Source organism: Heptranchias perlo, unplaced genomic scaffold (genome assembly GCF_035084215.1).
Source record: "Heptranchias perlo isolate sHepPer1 unplaced genomic scaffold, sHepPer1.hap1 HAP1_SCAFFOLD_185, whole genome shotgun sequence".
In the NCBI taxonomy this organism is placed as follows: domain Eukaryota; kingdom Metazoa; phylum Chordata; class Chondrichthyes; order Hexanchiformes; family Hexanchidae; genus Heptranchias; species Heptranchias perlo.
Window position 1 is genome coordinate 209276 of NW_027139128.1, and position 21908 is coordinate 231183.

General features: G+C 49.1%; 1 long non-coding RNA gene across 1 annotated transcript in view; it reads right to left on the reverse strand.

The window, feature by feature from the left end:
* Positions 1-2976: 2976 nt before the first annotated feature.
* The window catches only part of LOC137309859 (uncharacterized), a 44437-nt gene continuing 25505 nt past the window's right edge, over positions 2977-21908 (reverse strand). The window contains exon 2 of the long non-coding RNA XR_010960012.1: positions 2977-3491. This is a non-coding gene — a long non-coding RNA (uncharacterized lncRNA). The remainder of the gene's footprint in view (positions 3492-21908) is intronic.

Below are 21908 nucleotides of genomic sequence, written 5' to 3' on the forward strand. Positions count from 1 at the left end.
TATTATATAATAACACACAGTGTGTTACTGGGTATAACACTCCTGTATACATTGTATAATAACACACCGTGTGTTACTGGGTATAACACGCCTATATATATATTATATAATAACACACTGTGCGTTACTGGGTATAACACTCCTGTATATATATTATATAATAACACACCGTGTGTTACTGGGTATAACACGCCTGTATATATATTATATAATAACACACTGTGCGTTACTGGGTATAACACTCCTGTATAGAAATTATATGATAACACACATTTATTGCCCATCCCTAATTGCCCTTGAGAAGGTGGTGGTGAGCCGCCTTCTTGAACCGCTGCAGTCCGTGTGGTGAAGGTTCTCCCACAGTGCTGTTAGGAAGGGAGTTCGAGGATTTTGACCCAGTGACGATGAAGGAACGGCGATATATTTCCAAGTCGGGATGATGTGCGACTTGGAGGGGAACGTGCAGGTGGTGTTGTTCCCATGTGCCTGCTGCCCTTGTCCTTCCAGGTGGTAAAGGTCGAGGGTTTGGGAGGTGCTGTCGAAGAAGCCTTGGCGAGTTGCTGCAGCGCATCCTGTAGATGGTACACACTGCAGCCACAGTGCGCCGGTGGTGGAGGGAGTGAATGTTTAGGGTGGTGGATGGGGTGCCAATCAAGCGGGCTGCTTTGTCCTGGATGGTGTCGAGCTCCCTGAGTGTTGTTGCAGCTGCACTCATGCAGGCAAGAGAGTATTCCATCACACTCCTGACTCGTGTCTTGTAGATGATAGAAAGGCTTTGGGGAATCAGGAGGTGAGTCAGGAGGTGAGTCAGTTGTCACAGAATGCCCAGCCTCTGACCTGCTTTTGTAGCCACAGTATTTATGTGGCTGGTCCAGTTAAGTTTTTGGTCAATGGTGACACCTAGGATGTTGATGGTGGGGGATTCGGCGATGGTAATGCCGTTGAATGTCAAGGGGAGGTGGTTAGACTCTCTCTTGTTGGAGATGGTCATTGCCTGGCACTTGTCTGGCGCGAATGTTACTTGCCACTTATCAGCCCAAGCCTAGATGTTGTCCAGGTCTTGCTGCATGCGGGCTCGGACTGCTTCATTATTTGAGGGGTTGCGAATGGAACTGAACACTGTGCAATCATCAGCAAACATCCCCATTTCTGACCTTATGATGGAGGGAAGGTCATTGAAGAAGCAGCTGAAGATGGTTGGGCCTTGGACACTGCCCTGAGGAACTCCTGCAGCAATGTCCTGGGGCTGAGATGATTGGCCTCCAACAACCACTACCATCTTCCTTTGTGCGAGATATGACTCCAGCCACTGGAGTCTTTTGCACTCACGTGCTGGACTCCGCCATCATTGAGGTTGGGGATGTTTGCAGAGCCTCCTCCTCCCGTTAGTTGTTTAATTGTCCACCACCATTCACGACTGGATGTGGCAGGACTGCAGATCTTTGATCTGATGTTGGTTGTGGAATCGCTTAGCTCTGTCTATAGCATGTTGCTTCCGCTGTTTAGCATGCATGTAGTCCTGAGTTGTAGCTTCACCAGGTTGGCACCTCATTTTTAGGTATGCCTGGTGCTGCTCCTGGCATGCTCTTCTACACTCCTCATTGAACCAGGGTTGATCCCCTGGCTTGTTGGTAATGGTAGAGAGAGGAATATGCCTGGCCATGAGGTTACAGATTGTGCTGGAATACAATTCTGCTGCTGCTGATGGCCCACAGCACCTCATGGATGCCCAGTTTTGAGCTGCTAGATCTGTTCTGAATCTATCCCATTTAGCACGGTGGTAGTGCCACACAACACGTTGGATGGTGTCCTCAGTGTGAAGACAGGACTTCATCTCCACAAGGACTGTGCGGTGGTCACTCCTACCAATACTGTCATGGACAGGTGCATCTGCGACAGATAGATTGGTGAGGACGAGGTCAAGTAGGCTTTTCCCTCATGTTGGTTCGCTCACCACCTGCCGCAGGCCCAGTCTGGCAGCTATGTCCTTCAGGACTCGGCCAGCTCAGTCAGTAGTGGTGCTACCGAGCCACTCTTGGTGATGGATATTGAAGTCCCCCACCCAGAGTACATTCTGTGCCCTTGCTACCCTCAGTGCTTCCTCCAAGTGGTGTTCAACATGGAGGAGGACTGATTCATCAGCTGAGGAAGGGCGGTAGGTGGTAATCAGCAGGAGGTTACCTTGCCCATGTTTGACCTGATGCCATGAGATTTCACGGGGTCCAGAATCAATGTTGAGGACTCCCAGGGCCACTCCCTCCTGACTGTATATCACTGAACCGCCACCTCTGGTGGGTCTGTCCTGCCGGTGGGACAGGACATACCCAGGGATGGTGATGGAAGAGTCTGGGACATTGGCTGAAAGGTATGATTCTGTGAGTATGCCCATGATCAGAGGGAGATCAGCACTGGACAGGGATCAGAGTTTGGGCTATGATATGTGGGAGTTTGTGGACAGTGAGACTGTCCCGGATTGCCACATCTGCAGTAAATGACTCTGCCTGAGACACTTCGGCTCAGAGTCCTGGAGCTGGAGTGTGAGTTAGAGAAACTCCGGCACATAAGGGAGGGGGAGGAATATCTGGACAGTTTTCTCCAGAATCCAGTCACACCTCAGAGGAAAGTACAGGTACAGGAGGGGAGAGTGTGACTGTCAGTCAGCAGGGTAAGGTGAATCACGAGGAGGGAGAGAAGGAGGTCCCGCAGACACTGGTCCTGTCCAACAGGTACAATGTACTAACTCTCTGTGGGGATAAGGATGCAGGCTGTGGGATGGGCAGTTAGAATACTATCCATGGCACCGTGGGGCAGGAGTGTAAGATTCTCAAAATTCACAGATCCCCCAAAACTCGGAGAAAAACCCAATAGAAATTCACCTTTTCCCTGAGTATGGAAAAGTTTGGCCATTGACTGAAATCCTAAGATGGAAGGATAGGTGAGAGGTCACCAGACGAATCAACAACACAAACACTGGAATGTGGGAGAATTACTGCTTCAGACATGTCTCTGTTTTAATGCAAAACCGACAGCAGGTGGTCAACGCTCAGCACTAATTCGAAAGGCAGTCGGCCATTGAAAGAGGCAACTGCTCCAGACATGGTGGGGCCATGTCTTTGTTTTAAAACAAAACCGATCAACACCTAGGACGTTGGATACAAAAGGAAGCCTTGTGTGGCAAGCTCGACAAATCGGAATTAACAATGTCAAATCGAGAAAAACAATTGCAACATGATGAGAAACCATCAAGAGATTCTGAAGGACTTTGTAAGAACTGTTCAAAGATACGTGAAGTGCCTTTTTTTTTAAGTGACGAAGACCATTGTAAGAGAGGGATATAGAAGTGGAAACTCAAAACCTCGCTCTCTCGCTCTCTCTCTCTCTGGCTCTTGCTGGCTCTTGTGTTCTGCTTCTCTTGTTCTGCCTGTCTCTGGAAGGAGAGCAGCTTCCAGCAAAACCAACGAACCCCACATGAGAGAACCGGTCAGCCAGACCTGCAAGGGCAAAGGATTGTTCAGTTCCGCCAGGAGGTCGACAGTTCGGGAGACAACAGTTCAACAAGGCGAGTGGGCTACAGGAAAGCAGTTCAACAGAGAAGGTCAGCAGCTCTAGAAGCAGGCCAACACACAAAAAGAAACCAGAGCAACGGCCCCAGTGACCATCAGACACCTCGCAGCAACAAGGGCCTTACGAAACAACCAACCAAATATTGCCACCAACCAACCGGGTAATATTGGGCCACCGCGACCAAAGAGAACCAACTCGGGAGAAAACCGAAGATCCGCAAAGTTTCCACTCTATGATCTATTCCTGACTTACCTCTGGGTGAATTACTGTCAAGGATTCGTTTGGTGAGCATTATCTCTGGTCCTTTAGAGTCCAACCTAGCTAGTACAGTGGGATTGGGAGGGGGGAGGTATCTTTCTACTGTAATTTCCCTCATGTGAACTGAAGTGTTCCCCATTTTATTAGAGTGTTAAGATTGTTGTGTTGTATTTTCTCTCTTGAATAAAGGTCAAAGTTTCTTGCACCAAAACCAGTTGTCTGCTGCACTTTGTCACAACCCCCAAATAAGTCTAAGGTCTAGAACCCAGGGAGTGGGAGCGATTCGAACCGCTCAGAAGTCAGAGGAGAAGCTGACACACACCACCACCCCCTACAGGAGACAGTTCAAGGGGGGGGAGGAGCAGAATAGAAATAGGATTCGATAATTCGGGGGATAGATAGTGTCCTGTGCAGTCGTGACCGAGAGTCCAGGAGGATGTGTTGCCTCCCTGGTGCAAGGGTAAAGGATATCTCGGAACAACTGGAGGGGAACTTGGAAAGGGAGGGGGAGGGGGAGGATCCAGTTGTCATGGTCCATGTTGGGACCAATGACAGGGAAGAAAAGGGAGGAGGTCCTGCTAAGGGAATATCAGAAATTAGGAATTAAATTAAGAAACAGGACCTCACGGGTGGTAATCTCGGGATTAGTCCCCGAGCCACGTGCTAATTGGTCCAGGGATAAACAGATGAGGAAGGTGAATGCCTGGTGAAAGACTGGTGTGGGATGGAGGGGTTCCATTTCATGGGACACTGGCACCAGGACTGGGACAGGAAGGAGCTGTACCACTGGGACGGGCTCCACCTGAACCGGAATGGGACCAGGGTCCCAGCGGGAAGGATAAATGGGGCTGTGGATAGGACTTTAAACTAATAAGACGGGGGGAGGGATCTGGGAAGATAATATAAAAGAAATAGGAGATGAGAGTAAAGGTCAGACCAAGATAAGGAATAAGGGTCAGGGAACAAATCCAGTTCTAGAACATAAGTACAAAATGATTGTTAAAAATAAAGTGAGGGGAACAATTATTAGAAACAAATTAAATTGCCTGTACAGCAATGTGGACAGCACCCGAAACAAAACAGGGGAACTGGAGGCAATAATTCCTAGTGAGGAGCCCGATGTAGGAGGGATAACTGAAACATGGTTACATAAAGAGCAGGACTGGCAGTTAAATATTGCAGGATATAATGTATTTAGAAAGGATAGGGATGGAAGAAGGGGGTGGGGTCGTCGTACTAATTAGAAACAACATAATGACAATAGAAAAAAGGGAGATAAGTAACATTAAGATAGAAACAGAATCCATATGGATTGAGACAAAGGATAAGAAGGGATCGATCACGTTAATCGGTAAATTCTACAGACCACCTGATAGTGGAAGGGAAGAGGAGGAAGAAATATGGAGGCAAATCTATGAAATGTGTAAAAAACATCGAATAATAATCATGGGAAATTTCAACTACCCCCAAATAAACTGGCATGAAGAGGTGGGGAAAGGGGAGTGGAGTTTTAATAATGAATACAGGACTGCTTTCTTACCCAGTATGTGAGAAGTCCAACAAGAGAGGAATCGCTGCTGGATTTAGTAATGGGAAATGAACCAGAGCAGATAAGAGAAGTAAGCGTAGGGGAGTATCTAGGTAATAGCGATCATAACATAATCAGGTTTAAAATAATGTTTGAGAAAGACGTAAGTGGAAAAAGCTAATTTGGAGGGGTGAGAATGGAACTAGGGAAGGCAAACGGGACAAAATATTGACAAAGAGATAGAACAGCAGTGGGAAATATTTAAAACGGTGATCAAGAGAGTTCAGGAGAAATATATTCCTCTAAAATACAAGAACAAACGAGCCAACAATGAAACACCACGGATGAATAAAGAGATAAGAGTAAAATTGAAACTAAAGAGAAAAGCATCCTCTAAGTACAGAGACAATAAAGGAGTAAATGACAAAATGGGGAAAAAAACATTCGGGAAGAGATAGCAGAGGCACTATTACATATATATAAAAAATCATTAGGAAAGGGAACAGTGCCAGAGGACTGGCGGACAGATAATGTCATTCCTCTATTTAAAAAAGGGAGATAGAACCAGTCCAGGGAACTTTCGACCAATTAGCTTAACATTGGTGGTCGGAAAGAAAGTGGAATCTTTACTCAAAAATGTAATAGAAAAACATCGAGAAACTGAAAATATAATAAAGAGCAGTCAGCACGGATTTCAGAAGGGAAAGTCATGCTTGACCAAACTTATTGAATTCTCTGAAGAAGTAACAGAGAGTGTAGACAAGGGCAATGTAGTAGATGTAATATATTTGGATTTTCAAAAGGCCTCAATAGGGTACCACATAGTGGACTCATGACTGAGGTCAGAGCACGTGGAGTCAAGGGACAAGAAACAGAATGGATAGCAAGCTGGCTACAAAACATTGTACCGTTGTTTAAAAAGGGAGCGAGGGATAGACCGAGTAATTACAGGCCAGTCAGCCTAACCTCGGTGGTGGGAAAATTATTGGAATCAATTCTGAGGGACAGTATAAACTGTCACTTAGAAAGGCACGGACTAATCAAGGACAGTCAGCACGGATTTGTTAAGGGGAGGTCGTGTCTGACTAACTTGATTGAATTTTTTGAGGAGGTAACAAGGAGGGTCGATGAGGGTAGTGCATTTGATGTAGTCGACATGGATTTTAGCAAGGCTTTTGACAAGGTCCCACATGGCAGAGTGGCAGGAAGCAAAGGGTAATGGTCGACGGGTGTTTTTGCGACTGGAAGGCTGTTTCCAGTGGGGTCCCACAAGGCTCAGCACTAGGTCCCTTGCTTTTTGTGGTATATATTAATGTTTTGGACTTGAATGTGGGGGGCATGATTAAGAAGTTTGCAGATGATACAAAAATTGGCCATGTGGTGATTAGTGAGGAGGAAAGCTGTAGACTGCAGGAAGATATCAATGGACTGGTCAGGTGGGCAGAAAAGTGGCAAATGGAATTCAATCCAGAGAAGTGTGAGGTAATGCATTTAGGGAGGGCAAACAAGGCAAGGGAGTACACAATAAATGGGAGGATACTGAGAGGTGTGGAGGAAGTGAGGGACCTTGGAGTACATGTCCACAGATCCCTGAAGGTAGCAGGGCAGGTAGATAAGGTGGTTAAGAAGGCATATGGAATACTTTCCTTTATTAGCCGAGGCATAGAATATAAGAGCAGGGAGGTTATGCTAGAACTGTATAAAACATTGGTTAGGCCACAGCTTGAGTACTGTGTACAGTTCTGGTCACCACATTACAGGAAGGATGTGATTGCACTAGAGAGGGTACAGAGGAGATTTACAAGGATGTTGCCAGGGCTGGAGAATTTTAGCTATGAGAAAAGATTGGATAGGCTGGGAATGTTTTCTTTGGAACAAAGGAGGCTGAGGGGAGATTTAATTGAGGTGTATAAAATTATCACGGGACTGGATAGAGTGGATAGGAAGGACCTATTTCCCTTAGCAGAGGGGTCAGTGACCAGGGGGCATAGATTTAAAGTAATTGGTAGAAGGATTAGAGGGGAGCTGAGGAGAAATTTTTTCGCCCAGAGGGTGATGGGGGTCTGGAACTCACTGCCTGAGAGGGTGGTAGAGGCAGAAACCCTCAACTCATTTAAAAAGTACCTGGATGAGCACTTGAAGTGCTGTAACCCACAGGGCTACGGACCAAGTGCTGGAAAGTGGGATTAAACTGGACAGCTCTTTTTCAGCCAGCACGGACACGATGGGCAGAACGGCCTCCTTCTGTGCCTTAACTTTCTATGATTCTATGATTTAGTGTCAGGGCCTCTGGTTTAGTCAAAGTGGTCCCAGAGTGTAGTGGGAGTGTTGTTGATATTTTCAGGATTGAATCCATAGCCAGGGCCCAGGCCCAGGACTGTAACCGGGGACCAGGCCCAGCAGTGTAACTGGGGCCCAGGACTGTAATCGGGGCTCAGGCCCCAGACTGTAACCGGGGCCCAGGCTCAGCACTGTAACCGGGGCCCAGGCCCAGGACTGTAACCGGGGCCCAGGCCCTTGACTGTAACCAGGGCCCCAATAACCTTGAGCTGATTCACTCAGCCTCATTTACATATTTAAAGACAATGCAAGGCATTAACCGCTGGCAATTCACCTGTTTATGAGAGGCTCCGCCCACTGTACGAGCCTCGCTCATTTGAACAGGGCACTCCTGGGCTCGTCAGCTGTAGGAGGCATCGTAAAGGGCAGAGGAAGGCGTAAAAAAATTGATGGAGTTTTTTGGTTTTTTGACGGGATTTGCCTCTGTTCATTGGTCGGTTTTATGGGGTAGACTTTGAATTTTAATTTTTTTCCCTGCCAATACATTACACTATTCTGCTGGTTCTGGCAAATGAGGAGGATTGGGAATCCTTTGTGGTTTCGGATGGCATTGGGATGAGGTAGCGGAGTGTGTGAGGGGCTCACAACACAGGCACAATGATCCTGAGGCATTGTGACCACACTCTGAGACCGATAGCTGGACGTGTCAGGGTTAGTCCCCCCACATTCCAACAGTGACTACACCTCAAAAATACTTCATTGGCTGTAAAGTGTTTGGGACGTCCTGAGGTTGTGAAGGGCCCTGTAGAAATGTAAGTTCATTTTTTCTTTCTAGTCCTGTCTTCAGGGCCTCTGCTTCACAAGACAGGTTCTCACCGAGCTGTACCACCTTCTGCCCAGTGAGCTGCTCACAACATGTGAATGAGAGGCAACTCTTCCCACAGAACGACAGGTTACAAAGAAAGACTTGCATTTCTATAGCACCTTTCACCTCCTCAGGACATCCCAAAGCGCTTTACAGCCAATGAAGTACTTTTGAAGTGTAGTCACTGTTGTAATGTAGGAAATGCAGCAGCCAATTTGCGCACAGCAAGATCCCACAAAGAGCAAAGTGATAATGACCAAATGATCTGTTTTAGTGATGTTAGTTGAGGGATAAATATTGGCCAGGACACCGGGGAGAACTCCCCTGCTCTTCTTCAAACAGTGCTGTGGGATCTTTTGTATCCTAGCCAAGCTGTTCCAGTACAGCTACAACACTGGCATCTACCCGACAATGTGGAAAATTGCCCAGGTATGCCCTGTCCACAAAAAGCAGGACGAATCCAATCCGGCCAATTACCGCCCCATCAGTCTACTCTCAATCATCAGCAAAGTGATGGAAGGTGTCGTCGACAGTGCTATCAAGCGGCACTTACTCACCAATAACCTGCTCACCGATGCTCAGTTTGGGTTCCGCCAGAACCACTCGGCTCCAGACCTCATTACAGCCTTGGTCCAAACATGGACAAAAGAGCTGAATTCCAGAGGTGAGGTGAGAGTGACTGCCCTTGACATCAAGGCAGCATTTGACCGAGTGTGGCACCAAGGAGCCCAAGTAAAATTGAAGTCAATGGGAATCAGGGGGAAAACTCTCCAGTGGCTGGAGTCATACCTCGCACAAAGGAAGATGGTAGTGGTTGTTGGAGGCCAATCATCTCAGCCCCTGAGCATTGCTGCAGGAGTTCCTCAGGGCAGTGTCCAAGGCCCAACCATCTTCAGCTGCTTCATCAATGACCTTCCCTCCATCATAAGGTCAGAAATGGGGATGTTCGCTGATGATTGCACAGTGTTCAGTTCCATTCGTAACCCCTCAAATAATGAAGCAGTCCGAGCCCGCATGCAGCAAGACCTGGACACCATCCAAGCTTGGGCTGATAAGTGGCAAGTAACATTCACGCCAGATAAGTGCCAGGCAATGACCATCTCCAAAAAGAGAGAGTCTAATCACATCCCCTTGACATTCAACGGCATTACCATCACCGAATCCCCCACCATCAACATCCTGGGGGTCACCATTGACCAGAAACTTAATTGGACCAGCCATATAAAAACTGTGGCTACAAGAGCAGGTCAGAGGCTGGGTATTCTGCATCGAGTGACTCACCTCCTGACTCCCTAAAGCCTTCCCACCATCTACAAGGCACAAATCAGGAGTGTGATGGAATACTCTCCACTAGAAGGACAAGGGCAGCAGGCACATGGGAACAACACCACCTGCACGTTCCCCTCCAAGTCACACACCATCCCGACTTAGAAATATATCGCCGTTCCTTCATCGTCACTGGGTCAAAATCCTGGAACTCCCTTCCTAACAGCACTGTGGGAGAACCTTCACCACACGGACTGCAGCGGTTCAAGAAGGCGGCTCACCACCACCTTCTCAAGGGCAATTAGGGATGGGCAATAAATGCCGGCCTCGCCAGCGACGCCCACATCCCATGAACGAATTTTTTAAAAATCCACCTGAGAGGGCAGACGGTTTAACTTCTAATCCAAATGACGGCACCTCCGACAGTGCAGCACTCCCTCAGTACTGACCCTCCGACAGTGCGGCACTCCCCCAGTACTGACCCTCCGACAGTGCGGCACTCCCTCAGTACTGACCCTCCGACAGTGCAGCACTCCCTCAGTACTGACCCTCCGACAGTGCAGCACTCCCTCAGTACTGACCCTCCGACAGTGCAGCACTCCCTCAGTACTGACCCTCCGACAGTGCGGCCCTCCCCCAGTACTGACCCTCCGACAGTGCGGCACTCCCTCAGTACTGACCCTCCGACAGTGCAGCACTCCCTCAGTACTGACCCTCCGACAGTGCAGCACTCCCTCAGTAATGACCATCCGACAGTGCGGCACTCCCTCAGTACTGACCCTCCGACAGTGCGGCACTCCCTCAGTACTGACCCTCCGACAGTGCGGCACTCCCTCAGTACTGACCATCCGACAGTGCCGCACTCCCTCAGTACTGACCCTCCGACAGTGCGGCACTCCCTCAGTACTGACCCTCCGACAGTGCAGCACTCCCTCAGTACTGACCCTCCGACAGTGCAGCGCTCCCTCAGTACTGACCCTCCGACAGTGCAGCGCTCCCTCAGTACTGCACTGGGACTGTGGGCCTGGATTTTATGCTCAAGTCTCTGGGTTGGGGTTTGAACCCACGACCTTGTTAATTATAATATAATTTAATGGGAATCAGATAAAAATGTGAAAGGGAAGAATATAAAAGGATGTAGGGAAGGGCAGGGACATGGGGTTAAATTAGACAGTTCCAGCTGTAGAGCCAGCATCAATGCAATGGGCCCAATGGCCTCCTTGTGTGCTGTAATTTCTGTGATTCTCTCTGGCTGACTATCCCAATCACTAGCCAGGTGTTCGACAGTACCAATGACTTGCAAGGATTAAAAAGGCAAATCCACCAAATCAGTGGAAATTCCCCAAATCTAATATTACGTTTCCAGTTTACTGATCAATCTGAGCTTCCTGTCCAGGGTCTGATCCCATTGGACAAACACAGGCAGCTGATGTAATGATGTACCTAAGGCCAGCTTCAGTCCATTGCATGGTTGGAGATCTGAAGCTTTTTATTCCATTATCTAAAGTCCCACATCAATTATGGATCAACCAACGTAGGAAAGCTCATCGAGCAGCCAAGGGTAGAATTCAGCATTAGTAGTTTGAGGGAGATTCTGTTCAGAGTGAGTAATCTGACTCTCCGACAAACAGATCCTCAACAGATCTTCAACCAGTGCTTTCGAAACCATACTGAACAAATGGAAATGAAAAGCAGCCAGACCATATCCATTGTCACCCCGCTCTTCATATACTGAGAGCTTCACAGGGCGGTTGGAGGGAGAAGGAGGGGGCAAAAGAGAGGGTCTTCAGGAAGCTTTAGAAGGCAGGGAGGGAAGTGGGAAAGATCCAGATGCTGAGGGGGGAGGGGGGTAGGGTTCCTGAAGGGGCTGGTGAACGGGAGGGAGTGTGGGGCAAGACACAGGTGGGTATCGGGGCAGGAATGGAGACGGTGACAGGAAGTTGGGGCTGAGGGAGCTGATTGGGTCAGGGAATGAGCAAGGCCAATATGTCTGTGTCAGGAGCACAAAGTTGGAGCAGAAATTTTCATAGATCAGGGGAGTCTTGCAGGACACGTTACAGAACATTACAGAGCATTACAGCACCCTACAGAACATTACAGCACCCTACAGAACATTACAGCACCCTACAGAATGCTACAAAGAGCGAATAAAAGAGGAGCAGGGAGAGTGGGGAGAGAGGGGAGAGTGAGGAGAGAGGAGAGAGGGGGGAGAGTGGGGTGAGAGGGGAGAGAGGGGAGAGAGGGGACAGTGGGAGAGTGGGGAGAGAGGGGAGAGGGGGGAGAGTGGGGTGAGAGGGGAGAGAGGGAGAGTGGGGAGAGAGGGGTGAGAGGGGAGAGAGGGGAGAGAGGGGACAGTGGGAGAGTGGGGAGAGAGGGGAGAGGGGGGAGAGTGGGGTGAGAGGGGAGAGAGGGAGAGTGGGGAGAGAGGGGAGAGGGGGGTGAGAGGGGAGAGAGGGGAGAAAGGGGACAGTGGGAGAGTGGGGAGAGGGGGTAGAGTGGGGTGAGAGGGGAGATAGGGAGAGTGGGGAGAGAGGGGAGAGGGGGGAGAGAGGGGACAGTGGGAGAGTGGGGAGAGAGGGGAGAGTGGGGTGAGAGGGGAGAGAGGGGACAGTGGGAGAGTGGGGAGAGAGGGGAGAGGGGGGAGAGTGGGGTGAGAGGGGAGAGAGGGGAGAGCGGGGAGAGTGGACCTGAGCGGGGAGAGCGGGGAGAGAGGGGAGAGAGAGGGGAAAGTGGACCTGAGCAGGGAGAGCGGGGAGAGAGGGGAGAATGGGGAGAGCGGGGAGAACGGGGAGAGCGGGGAGAACGGGGAGAACGGGGAGAGTGGGGAGAGGGGGAGAGTGGGGAGAGAGTGGGGAAAGAGGGGAGAGTGGGGAGAGAGTGGGGGGGGCAGGGAGAGTGGGGAGAGAGTGGGGGGAGCGGGGAGAGTGGGGAGAGAGTGGGGGGAGCGGGGAGAGTGGGGAGAGAGTGGGGGGAGCGGGGAGAGTGGGGAGAGAGTGGGGGGAGCGGGGAGAGTGGGGAGAGAGGGGAGAGTGGGGGGAGCGTGGAAAGCGGGGAGAGTGGGGAGAGAGGGGAGAGTGGGGGGAGAGGGGAGAGTGGGGGGAGCGGGGAAAGCGGGGAGAGTGGGGAGAGAGGGGAGAGTGGGGGGAGAGGGGAGAGTGGGGGGAGAGTGGGGGGAGCAGGGAGAGTGGGGAGAGAGGGGAGAGTGGGGGGGGAGCGGGGAGAGTGGGGAGAGAGGGGAGAACGGGGAGAGTGGGGAGAGAGGGGAGAGGGGGGAGAACGGGGAGAGAGGGGGGAGAAGGGGAAGAGAGGGGAGAGCGGGGAGAGAGGGGAGAGGGGGGAGAGTGGGGGGAGAGGGGAGAGGGGGGAGAGTGGGGGGAGCGGGGAGAGAGGGGAGAGCGGGGAGAGAGGGGAGAGTGGGGGGAGTGGGGAGAACGGGGAGAACAGGGAGAGTGGGCCTGAGCGGGGAGAGAGAGAAGAGTGGGGAGAACGGGGAGAGTGGGGAGAGAGGGGAGAGAGGGGACAGTGGGAGAGTGGGGAGAGAGGGGAGAGTGGGGTGAGAGGGGAGAGAGGGGAGAGCGGGGAGAGAGGGGAGAGAGAGGGGAAAGTGGACCTGAGCAGGGAGAGCGGGGAGAGAGGGGAGAATGGGGAGAGCGGGGAGAACGGGGAGAGCGGGTAGAGTGGGGAGAGCGGGGAGAACGGGGAGAGCGGGGAGAACGGGGAGAACGGGGAGAGCGGGGAGAACGGGGAGAGCGGGGAGAACGGGGAGAGCGGGGAGAACGGGGAGAGCGGGGAGAGTGGACCTGAGCGGGGAGAGTGGGGAGAGGGGGAGAGTGGGCCTGAGCGGGGAGAGAGGGGAGAGTGGGGAGAGGGGGAGAGTGGGCCTGAGCGGGGAGAGAGGGGAGAGTGGGGAGAGAGTGGGGAAAGAGGGGAGAGTGGGGAGAGAGTGGGGGGAGCGGGGAGAGTGGGGGGAGCGGGGAGAGCGGGGAGAAAGGGGTGAAAGGGGAGAGAGGGGTGAGCGGGGAGAGTGGGGAGAGCGGGGGGAGCGGGGAGAGAGGGGAGAGTGGGGGGAGAGTGGGGGGAGCGGGGAGAGTGGGGTGAAAGGGGAGAGCGGGGAGAGTGGACCTGAGCGGGGAGAGAGGGAAGAGTGGGGAGAGAGTGGGGAGAGAGGGGAGAGTGGGGAGAGAGTGGGGGGAGTGGGGAGAGAGGGGGGAGAGCGGGGAGAGGGGGGAGACCGGAGAGGGGGGAGAGGGGGAAGAGGGGTGAAAGTGGGGAGAGGGGGGAGAGGGGGAAGAGGGGAGAGGGGGGAGTGGGGGAAGAGGGGAGAGTGGGGAGAGGGGTGAAAGTGGGGAGAGCAGGGAGAGGGGAGAGGGGTAGAGAGGAGAGAGGGGAGAGAGAGTGGGGAGAGTGGGGAAAGGGGGAGAGGGGTGAGAGTGGGGAGAGAGTGGGGAGAGAGGGGGAAGAGGGGAGAGTGGGGAGAGGGGTGAACGTGGGGAGAGGGGGGAGAGCGGGGAGAGGGGAGAGGGGAGAGAGGGGGGAGAGGGGTGAGAGTGGGGTGAGAGGGGAGAGAGGGGAGAGAGGGGACAGTGGGAGAGTGGGGAGAGAGGGGAGAGGGGGGAGAGTGGGGTGAGAGGGGAGAGAGGGGAGAGAGGGGACAGTGGGAGAGTGGGAAGAGAGGGGAGAGGGGGGAGAGTGGGGTGAGAGGGGAGAGAGGGAGAGTGGGGAGAGAGGGGAGAGGGGGGTGAGAGGGGAGAGAGGGGAGAGAGGGGACAGTGGGAGAGTGGGGAGAGAGGGGAGAGGGGGGAGAGTGGGGTGAGAGGGGAGAGAGGGAGAGTGGGGAGAGAGGGGAGAGGGGGGAGAGTGGGGTGAGAGGGGAGAGAGGGGAGAGTGGGGAGAGAGGGGAGAGTGGGGAGAGAGGGGAGAGTGGGGTGAGAGGGGAGAGAGGGGAGAGAGGCGACAGTGGGAGAGTGGGGAGAGAGGGGAGAGGGGGGAGAGTGGGGTGAGAGGGGAGAGAGGGGAGAGCAGGGAGAGGGGAGAGCGGGGAGAGCGGGGAGAGGGGGGAGAGGGGGAGAGCGGGGAGAGGGGGGAGAGGGGGAGAGGGGGGAGAGGGGGAGAGGGGGGAGAGGGGGAGAGCGGGGAGAGTGGAAATTAAAAAAATCTAAAAAAATGTCAAAAAGTGACGTCACAGAGTCAGTGTAAGTCGTTAGTTTAGTGGTTAGTGTCTTTAGTGGTCGTTAGTGTCTTTAGTGATTAGTGTCTTTAGTGGTAGTTAGTGTCTTTAGTGGTAGTTAGTGTCTTTAGTGATTAGTGTCTTTAGTGGTAGTTAGTGTCTTTAGTGGTCGTTAGTGTCTTTAGTGATTAGTGTCTTTAGTGGTAGTTAGTGTCTTTAGTGGTTCGGGTGTTAGTGTTAGTTAAAAAACCTTAAATCTAAACAAATTTAAAAAGAGCGGGAATTTAAAGCAGTTTAACAAACCCAGGAAAAAATCTCAAAAGGCGACGTCATAATCAGCTCAGACAGGGGGAGCGATAGAACTGAGGAAATTAAACACAATCTTTAATTTACTATACACACTTTATATTTAACTATAAGTTATCAATAAATAGTTAAATAAATATTCAGAATAATTAATTACTAACAAATTGTAAGAGCTTCTACAAGTATGTAAAAAGGAAGAGATTAGCAAAAGTAAACATGGGCCCCTTAGAGGCTGAGACAGGAGAAATTATAATGGGGAATCAGGAAATGGCAAAGATGTTAAACAAATATTTTGTATCTGTCTTCACAGTAGAAGACACCAAAAAGTATACTAAAAATAGTGGGGAACCAAGGGGTGAATGAGAGTGAGGAACTTAAAGTAATTTAGATTTGTAAAGAAAAAGTACTGGATAAATTAATGGGACTAAAAGCCGACAAATCCCCTGGACCTAATGGCCTACATCCGAGGGTTCTAAAAGAGGTGGCTGCAGAGATAGTGGGTGCATTCGTTGTGATCTTCCAAAATTCCCTAGATTCTAGAACGGTCCCCGTGGATTGGAAGGCAGCAAATGTTACCCCGCTATTCAAGAAAGGAGGGAGAGAGAAAACGGAACTATAGGTCAGTTAGCCTGACATCAGTAGTAGGGAAAATGCTATTATTAAGGACATAGTAACAGGGCACTTAGAAAATCATAATCTGATTAGGCAGAGTCAACATGGTTTTATGAAAGGGGAATCGTATTTGACAAATCTATTAGAGTTTTTTGAGGGTGTAACTAGTAGGGTAGATAAAGGGGAACCAGTGGATGTCGTATATTTGGATTTTCAAAAGGCATTCGATAAGGTGCCAGATAAGAGGTTGTTACACAAGATTAGGGCTCATGGGATTGTGGTAATATATTAGCAGTGATTGAGGATTGGTTAACGGACAGAAAACAGAGAGTAGGAATAAACAGGTCATTCACAGGTTGGCAGGCTGTAACTAGTGGGGTGCCACAAGGATCGGTGCTTGGGCCTCAGCTATTTACAATCTATATCAATGAGTGAGATGAAGGGACTGAGTGTAATGTATCCAAGTTTGCTGATGATACAAAGCTGGTGGGAAAGTAATCTGCGAGGAGAGTGCAAAGAGTCTGCAAAGGGATATAGACAGGTTAAGTGAGTGGGCAAGAAGGTGGCAGATAGAGTATAATGTGAGATTATTCACTTTGGTAGGAAGAGTAGAAAAGTAGAATATTTTTTAAAAGGTGAGAGACTAAGAAATGTTGGTGATCAGAGGGATTTAGGTGTCCTTGTACATGAATCATAGAAAGTTAACATGCAGGTACAGCAGGGAATTAGGAAGGCAAATGGTATGTTGGCCTTTACTGCACAGGGTTGGAGTGTAAGAGTAAGGAAGTCTTGCTGAAATTGTACAGGGCTTTGGTGAGACCTCACCTGGAGTACTGCATACAATTTTGGTCCCCTTACCTAAGGAAGGATATACTTGCCTTAGAGGCGGTGCAACGAAGGTTCACTAGATTAATTCCTGGGATGAGAGGGTTGTCCTATGAGGAGAGATTGAGTAGAATGGGCCTATACTCTCTGGAGTTTAGAAGAATGAGAGGTGATTTAATTGAAACGTATAAAATTCTTAGAGGCTTGACAGGGTAGATGCTGAGAGGGTGTTTCCCCTGGGTGGAGAGTCTAGAACTAGGGGGCATAGTCTCAGGATAAGGGGTCGGCCATTTAAGACCGAGATGAGGAAAGATTTCTTCACTTAGAGGGTTGTGAATCTTTGGAGGTCTGTGGATGCTCAGTCATTGAGTATATTCAAGGCTGAGATCGATGGATATTTGGACACGAAGGGAATCAAGGGATATGGGGATCGGGAATGTAGAGTTGAGGTTGAAGATCAGCCATGATCTTATTGAATGGCGGAGCAGGCTCGAGGGCCTTATAAGAACATAAGAAATAGGAGCAGGAGTCGGCCAATCGGCCCCTCGAGCCTGCTCCGCCACTCAATAAGATCATGGCTGATCTGATCCTAACCTCAAATCTAAATTCATGTCCAATTTCCTGCCCGCTCCCCGTAACCCCTAATTCCCTTTACTTCTAGGAAACTGTCGATTTCTGTTTTAAATTTATTCAATGATGTAGCTTCCACAGCTTCCTGGGGCAGCAAATTCCACAGACCTACTACCCTCTGAGTGAAGAAGTTTCTCCTCATCTCAGTTTTGAAAGAGCAGCCCCTTATTCTAAGATTATGCCCCCTAGTTCTAGTTTCACCCATCCTTGGGAACATCCTTACCGCATCCACCCGATCAAGCCCCTTCACAATCTTGTATGTTTCAATAAGATCGCCTCTCATTCTTCTGAACTCCAATGAGTAGAGTCCCAATCTACTCAACCTCTCCTCATATGTCCACCCCCTCATCCCCGGGATTAACCGAATTAATGGCCTATGGCCTTATGGCCTACTCCTGCTCCTATTTCTTACGTTCTTTATAAATTTAAAATCAAGCTCAATTAAATATATTCTAGACCTTAAGTATTTCTGTTAGTTCTAGAATTAAATTAATACTAGCAAATAAATAAATGAATAGAAACTAGAAATGGCCATGCAGGCTGTGTGTCGGGACTGTGATATAAGATCATAAGAAATAGGAGCAGGAGTGGGCCATCCGGCCCCTCGAGCCTGCTCCACCATTCAACAAGATCATGGCTAATCTTCTACCTCAACGCCATTTTCCTGCACCATCCCCATATCTCTTGATGCCTTTAATATCTAGAAATCTATCGATCTCTGTTTTGAATGACTGAGCCTCCACAGCCCTCTGGGGTAGAGAATTCCAAAGATTCACCACCCTCTGAGTGAAGAAATTTCTCCTCATCTCAGTCCTAAATGGCCGACCCCTTATCCTGAGACTGTGACCCCAGCCAGTGGAAACATCCTCCTTGCATCGACCCTGTCGAGCTCTGTTTGTGGATGGCGAGACTGTCCCAGATTGCCACATCTGCAGGAAATGTCTCTGGCCTGAGACACTCCGGCTCAGAGTCCTGGAGCTGGAGTTTGAGTTCGAGAAACTCTGACACAAAGCTCAGCAGGGTGAGGTGAACCACGGGGAGGGAGAGAAGGAGGTCCCGCAGACACTGATCCTGACCAACAGGTACAATGTACTAACTCTCTGTGGGGATAAGGATGCAGGCTGTGGGGTGGACAGTCAGAATACTATCCATGGCACCGTGGGGCAGGAGACAGTTCAAGGGGGGGAGGGGCAGAATAGAAAGGTTGTAGTTATCGGGGATTCGATAATTCGGGGGATAGATAGTGTCCTGTGCAGTCGCGACCGAGAGTCCAGGAGGATGTGTTGCCTCCCTGGTGCAAGGGTAAAGGATATCTCGGAGCAACTGGAGGGGAACTTGGAAAGGGAGGGGGAGGGGGAGGATCCAGTTGTCATGGTCCATGTTGGGACCAATGACAGGGAAGAAAAGGGAGGAGGTCCTGCTAAGGGAATATCAGAAATTAGGAATTAAATGAAGAAACAGGACCTCACGGGTGGTAATCTCGGGATTAGTCCCCGAGCCACGTGCTAATTGGTCCAGGGATAAACAGATCAGGAAGGTGAATGCCTGGTGAAAGACTGGTGTGGGATGGAGGGGTTCCATTTCATGGGACACTGGCACCAGGACTGGGACAGGAAGGAGCTGTACCCCTGGGACGGGCTCCACCTGAACCGGAATGGGACCAGGGTCCCAGCGGGAAGGATAAATGGGGCTGTGGATAGGACTTTAAACTAATAAGATGGGGGGAGGGATCTGGGAAGATAATATAAAAGAAATAGGAGATGAGAGAGGGGGTCCTAGTGCAAGAAAATCAAAAAGTTAGTATGCAGGTGCAGCAGGTGATCAAGAAAGCCAACGGAATGTTGGCTTTTATTGCTAGAGGGATAGAATATAAAAACAGGGAGGTATTGCTGCAGTTATATAAGGTATTGGTGAGACCGCACCTGGAATACTGCATACAGTTTTGGTCTCCATACTTAAGAAAAGACATACTTGCTCTCGAGGCAGTACAAAGAAGGTTCACTCGGTTAATCCCGGGGATGAGGGGGCGGACATATGAGGAGAGGTTGAGTAGATTGGGACTCTACTCATTGGAGTTCAGAAGAATGAGAGGCGATCTTATTGAAACATATAAGATTGTGAAGGGTCTTGATCGGGTGGATGCAGTAAGGATGTTCCCAAAGATGGGTGAAACTAGAACTAGGGGGCATAATCTTAGAATAAGGGGCTGCTCTTTCAAAACTGAGATGAGGAGAAACTTCTTCACTCAGAGGGTGGTAGGTCTGTGGAATTTGCTGCCCCAGGAAGCTGTGGAAGCTACATCATTAGATAAATTTAAAACAGAAATAGACAGTTTCCTAGAAGTAAAGGGAATTAGGGGTTATGGGGAGCGGGCAGGAAATTGGACATGAAGCTGAGTTCGGATCGGTCAATGCCCTGTGGGTGGCGGAGAGGGCCCAGGGGCTATGTGGCCGGGTCCTGCTCCGACTTCTTGTGTTCTTTAGATTTGTGGTTGGGATCAGATCAGCCATGATCTTATTGAATGGCGGAGCAGGCTCGAGGGGCCGATTGGCCTACTCCTGCTCCAATTTCTTATGTTCTTATGTTCTTATGTCAGACCAAGATAAGGAATAAGGGTCAGGGAACAAATCCAGTTCTAGAACATAAGTACAAAATGATTGTTAAAAATAAAGTGAGGGGAACAATTATTAAAAACAAATTAAATTGCCTGTACAGCAATGTGGACAGCACCCGAAACAAAACAGGGGAACTGAAGGCAATAATTCCTAGTGAGGAGCCCGATGTAGGAGGGATAACTGAAACATGGTTACATAAAGAGCAGGACTGGCAGTTAAATATTGCAGGATATAATGTATTTAGAAAGGATAGGGATGGAAGAAGGGGGTGGGGTTGTTGTACTAATTAGAGACAACATAATGACAATAGAAAAAAGGGAGATAAGTAACATTAAGATAGAAACAGAATCCATATGGATTGAGACAAAGGATAAGAAGGGATCGATCACGTTAATCGGTAAATTCTACAGACCACCTGATAGTGGAAGGGAAGAGAAGGAAGAAATATGGAGGCAAATCTATGAAATGTGTAAAAAACATCGAATAATAATCATGGGAAATTTCAACTACCCCCAAATAAACTGGCATGAAGAGGTGGGGAAAGGGGAGTGGAGTTTTTATAATGAATACAGGACTGCTTTCTTACCCAGTATGTGAGAAGCCCAACAAGAGAGGAATCGCTGCTGGATTTAGTAATGGGAAATGAACCAGAGCAGATAAGAGAAGTAAGCGTAGGGGAGTATCTAGGTAATAGCGATCATAACATAATCAGGTTTAAAATAATGTTTGAGAAAGACGTAAGTAAGACAAAGACCAAAGTAATAGATTGGAAAAAGCTAATTTGGAGGGGTGAGAATGGAACTAGGGAAGGTAAACGGGACAAAATATTGACAAAGAGATAGAACAGCAGTGGGAAATATTTAAAACGGTGATCGAGAGAGTTCAGGAGAAATATATTCCTCTAAAATACAAGAACAAACGAGCCAACAATGAAACACCACGGATGAATAAAGAGATAAGAGTAAAATTGAAACTAAAGAGAAAAGCATCCTCTAAGTACAGAGACAATAAAGGAGTGGATGACAAAAGGGAATTTGAAGAGTTTAGCAAAGAAGTCAAAAAAACAATTAGGAAAGCAAAGAGAAACTATGAGATTAAATTATCAATGAATATAGAAAGAAATAGTAAAGTATTCTACAGACACATAAATAACAAAAGAAAAATCAGGATAGGGATAGGGCCACGAGGGGATGCACAAGATAAACTCACAGGTAATGACAGCGAAATGGGAGAAATATTGAATAATTACTTTGCCTCAGTATTTACCGGGGAGACTGACACGGTGGGCAGGACATTAGAGGAAGAGATCAAAAAGGATATCAAGACATTTAAGATAGAAAGGGGGGAGACCATTGATAAACTAATCAAACTTAGAGAGGATAAAACCCCTGGTCCGGATGGATTGTATCCATGAATATTAAAAGAGGTTTGGGAAGAGATAGCAGAGGCTCTATTACATATATATAAAAATTCATTAGAAAAGGGAATAGTGCCAGAGGACTGGTGGACAGATAATGTTATTCCTATATTTAAAAAGGGAGATAGAACCAGTCCAGGGATCTATCGACCAGTTAACTTTATGTCGGTGGTAGGAAAGAAAGTGGAATCTTTTCTCAAAGATGGAATAGAGAAACATCTAGAAACCAAAAACATAATAAAGAGCAGTCAGCACGGATTTCAGAAGGGAAAGTCATGCTTGACCAACCTTAATGAATTCTTTGAAGAAGTAACAGAGAGTGTAGACAAGGGCAATGTAGTAGATGTAATATATCTGGATTTTCAAAAGGCCTTCGATAGGGTACCACATAGTGGACTCATGACTAAGATGGACATGTGGCAGATGAAATTTAACGCAGAAAAATGCAAAGTGATACCCCTAAGTAGGAAGAACAAGGAGAGGCAATATAAACTGGAGGGCACAACTCTAAAAAGGATACAGGAACAGAGAGATCTGGGGGTATATGTGCACAAATCGTTGAAGGTGGCAGGGCA